This window comes from Anomaloglossus baeobatrachus, chromosome 5 (assembly GCF_048569485.1).
Source record: "Anomaloglossus baeobatrachus isolate aAnoBae1 chromosome 5, aAnoBae1.hap1, whole genome shotgun sequence".
In the NCBI taxonomy this organism is placed as follows: Eukaryota; Metazoa; Chordata; class Amphibia; order Anura; family Aromobatidae; genus Anomaloglossus; species Anomaloglossus baeobatrachus.
In genome coordinates, this window is record NC_134357.1 from 510,663,276 (window position 1) to 510,667,129 (window position 3,854).

A 3,854-nucleotide genomic window follows, 5' to 3' on the forward strand; every position below is an offset into this window, starting at 1 on the left:
CGAACAATTTCTCCTAATCCTCTTGTATTGATTGAGAGGAATGTTTTGCAACCATTTGGCATAATGTTCACTTCCAAAGTGTATATAGGCATTAGCATCTACCTTCTTGAAGAAGGTCTTAGTAAGAATTTTTTCATTGTCATGAAAGATTGTTAGGTCCAAAAAGTTGATCTCCTTATCGCATATAGTAGCTGTAAAATCCAACCCCCCAGTCATTACTATTAAGTTCATCAAGAAAGGTTCTGATATCTGAATGGTCACTATCCCAGATTATGAAGAGATCATCAATGAACCTTTTATACAGGATAATGCTACTCCCATGTGAGCCATTTTCAATAAATAGAAATTCAAATAGCCCCATAAACAAATTAGCATACGAGCAAGCGGCTTTAGATCCCATAGCTGTACCGACATGCTGATGATACAATTTTCCCAAGAAAGTAAAAAAATTGTTGTGAAGGATGAAGTGCATACTTTCACAAAGAAAGTTTTTTTGCAGAAGAGGAAATCTGTTATCATTCTCCAGAAAAAAAGAGAACGCTAATAGGCCCAAATGGTGGCGAATATTTGAATATAATGATGCTATATCAATTGAAACAAAAATATAGGATTTGTTCCATGCGATTTCATTTAGAAATTCTACTAGATGGGCTGAGTCCCTGAGATGGCTTTTAAGGTTCCTAACATGTGGCTGCATTAATAGATCCACATAGTGGGCTAAATTCGCTGTGAGGGAGTTTATGCCAGAGATAATAGGTCTCCCAGGTGGATTAAGTAAGTTCTTATGGACTTTTGGGAGGTGATAAAAAAAGGATAATGGCGAATTATTCACCTGAAGGAACTTCTTTTCAGCTGGGCTCAGCATATTAGCATCCACTGCACCTTGGATTAAAACTTTATAAGATACAACAGCTTGGTTATATTTTTCTTTACTGACAATTTCATAATAAAAAGGGTCCGATAGGATTCTGAGGGCTTCTTTAATGTAGTCTGCCCTATTTTGGATAACTATTCCTCCACCTTTATCAGCTGCTCGAATTACTATATCGCTATTATTTTTAAGACTAATTAGGGCTTTCTTTTCTATATGTGACAGGTTATGCTTAAAAAGTTTTTTTCGATTAACTGCTACTTTTAAATCCGCCAATACTAGGTCGCAAAAGGTTTTTATGAAATGGCCTTGGCTGGCTATAGGATAGAACTTCGATTTCGCCTTAACCGCAGTATGATAATAAGAAGTTGTTTCTGGGAGATTGACAAAGTTAGTGTCATCCTTTTTTAATAAAAAATGCCTTTTCAGGGTTAATTTTCTGATATACTTTTGAACATCCAGGAAGAGGTCAAAGTCTTTTGACCTATACGATGGGCAAAAAGACAAGCCCTTATTTAGAACTTGGATTTCACCCTTGCTTAAGACATGATCAGAGAGATTAAAAATGTTATTAGTGATAGCAGTCTCTCTCGATATAGCACCATCACAGATCACATTGTTTGCACTGTTGGATCTGTTTAGACATTCTTTTTTTCTTTTTTGTTTGCATTTGGAACCTGCTCTGACTCCTCTACGCTGTTTTTTCTTTTTTTGGTTGATGATCGTGGGACTAAAAAATCAGTTATTAGATTAGTTTTCTGGATTTTCGCCGATGGTAAAAACGATACTGACGGCTGGGACATATTAGAATTATCGATAATGATTTTTTCAGGTTCTATGGGTGCAATCTCAGGGACTAGTAGTATTGGTGAACCAAATGAAGGGGTATAGTCATCATTTTATCGATATACCTGGATGAAGGACTTTGTCCTAAAGGCTTGCAGATTGGACGTGAATCACCCTTTCCGCAGGACCAAGTTTTTACAGCCAAATGGAGTGACTTATTTAAGGACTGCATGAAAGGTATGTTGCTTTGCCTTCATGAGAAAAGGACTAATATTGCCATAGCTTCAGCCCAAAAAATCACTGAGCTAAATTGTGAACTTTCCAAGTTTTGTTTGCACCCAGACTATAAATATTTGAATTCAGGGCTCAATACTCGTCTCCTGCAGCTGGAGCATGACACGATCATGAGAAAGTCCAAAAAACTCCAAAGGGATAGGCATGACAAGAGTAAAGCAAAATCCCACCCTTCTAGTGTGGATTCAATGCCCCCCCTCCCTCCTAGAAGGATTTCACATAGGAGTTTTAGCTCCTCCTCCAGCAATAATTTTAATAATAGAAAAAGTTTTATCAATAGTAAATTTCATAAGCTTAACAATGGTCATCAGAACGTAGCTGGAGGTTCTAGCAGCATTGTGGTAAAACCATCAGCTGCTAATGGGGAGACCGACTCCAGCAAGCCCGTCAGGCAGCCTGATAAGATAGATTTGCTGGCAGATGAAGTCTTCCAGCAGGTCAATGCTCCTATTGAAAGCAAGGCTGTAGTGGCAACTTCTGCAGCCCAACCGTCCATCTCTAGAGATTGCATTAATCCCCTGCCGTTGAACCCGGCCTCCCTGAACCCGGAGGAAACACGGGCTCATCTGGCTAGAATTAGACTCCAAATAGATAAAATCAGAAAGGAAAGAGCCCTCATCGAACAGGAAGAAAAGGTCCTTATCACATCGCAAGATGGTGATATTATTGACTTATTAAACATATCCGTACATGATGACTATACCCCTTCATTTGGTTCACCAATACTACTAGTCCCTGAGATTGCACCCATAGAACCTGAAAAAATCATTATCGATAATTCTAATATGTCCCAGCCGTCAGTATCGTTTTTACCATCGGCGAAAATCCAGAAAACTAATCTAATAACTGATTTTTTAGTCCCACGATCATCAACCAAAAAAAGAAAAAACAGCGTAGAGGAGTCAGAGCAGGTTCCAAATGCAAACAAAAAAGAAAAAAAGAATGTCTAAACAGATCCAACAGTGCAAACAATGTGATCTGTGATGGTGCTATATCGAGAGAGACTGCTATCACTAATAACATTTTTAATCTCTCTGATCATGTCTTAAGCAAGGGTGAAATCCAAGTTCTAAATAAGGGCTTGTCTTTTTGCCCATCGTATAGGTCAAAAGACTTTGACCTCTTCCTGGATGTTCAAAAGTATATCAGAAAATTAACCCTGAAAAGGCATTTTTTATTAAAAAAGGATGACACTAACTTTGTCAATCTCCCAGAAACAACTTCTTATTATCATACTGCGGTTAAGGCGAAATCGAAGTTCTATCCTATAGCCAGCCAAGGCCATTTCATAAAAACCTTTTGCGACCTAGTATTGGCGGATTTAAAAGTAGCAGTTAATCGAAAAAAACTTTTTAAGCATAACCTGTCACATATAGAAAAGAAAGCCCTAATTAGTCTTAAAAATAATAGCGATATAGTAATTCGAGCAGCTGATAAAGGTGGAGGAATAGTTATCCAAAATAGGGCAGACTACATTAAAGAAGCCCTCAGAATCCTATCGGACCCTTTTTATTATGAAATTGTCAGTAAAGAAAAATATAACCAAGCTGTTGTATCTTATAAAGTTTTAATCCAAGGTGCAGTGGATGCTAATATGCTGAGCCCAGCTGAAAAGAAGTTCCTTCAGGTGAATAATTCGCCATTATCCTTTTTTTATCACCTCCCAAAAGTCCATAAGAACTTACTTAATCCACCTGGGAGACCTATTATCTCTGGCATAAACTCCCTCACAGCGAATTTAGCCCACTATGTGGATCTATTAATGCAGCCACATGTTAGGAACCTTAAAAGCCATCTCAGGGACTCAGCCCATCTAGTAGAATTTCTAAATGAAATCGCATGGAACAAATCCTATATTTTTGTTTCAATTGATATAGCATCATTATATTCAAATATTCGCCAC